Here is an 825-nt window from a genome sequence, read left to right as displayed (position 1 = left end):
AGTCACTTTAACAAAAAGAAATGGCCAGCGTTAAACCATAACAAGAAATAGCATACGATCAAGAACCAATGGTAATAAATGAAGAAACGCAAGCTGTACTGAAGGCATTGGCATAAAAACCAAACCTCCAGAACTTGATGGAATACAAATTGAAGTATTTTGACAAATTGATTCAGCTCTGAAAACACTAACTCCTCTATTCCGAGATATTTGGAAGATCTGGCCAGTTGATTATAAGAGATCCATGTTTGTACCCTTTCCAAAGATAGGTGATCCAATGGAATGCAGAATTCATCAAACAATTTCACTGATATAACAGAGATGTAAAATTTCACTAAAGATAATTCAGAAACGGTTGCAACAGTACTTCTACAGGGAACTGCCAGAAATTCAAGCTGGATTCATAAGAGGACATGGAATGAGGGATATCATTGCTGACATCATGTGAATCTTGACTGAAAAGAGAATACCAGAAATATGCTTACTTGTGCCTTATTGACTATATAAAGACTTTCCATTTTGTTGATCATGATAAACTACAGACAACATAGGGAAGACTGTTTATTCTAGAACACTTAATTGTACTCCTTAAGAACATGTATATAGACCATGAGGCAGTTCTTAGAAAAGAACAGGAGGATACTGAGTGGTTTAAAATCAGGAAAGGTGTGAGCCAGGGTTGTGTCCTTTCATATCTATTCAATCTGTTTGCTGAACAAATAATCAGAGAAGCTGGATTTTATGAAGAACATGGCATCAGGAATGGAGGAAGTCTCATTCACAACTTGTGATATGCAGATGATACAACCTTGCTTGATGAAAGCA

The sequence above is a fragment of the Chrysochloris asiatica genome, unplaced genomic scaffold (assembly GCF_000296735.1).
Source record: "Chrysochloris asiatica unplaced genomic scaffold, ChrAsi1.0 scaffold00007, whole genome shotgun sequence".
Lineage (NCBI taxonomy): Eukaryota > Metazoa > Chordata > Mammalia > Afrosoricida > Chrysochloridae > Chrysochloris > Chrysochloris asiatica.
This window is presented reverse-complemented; position numbering follows the sequence as displayed.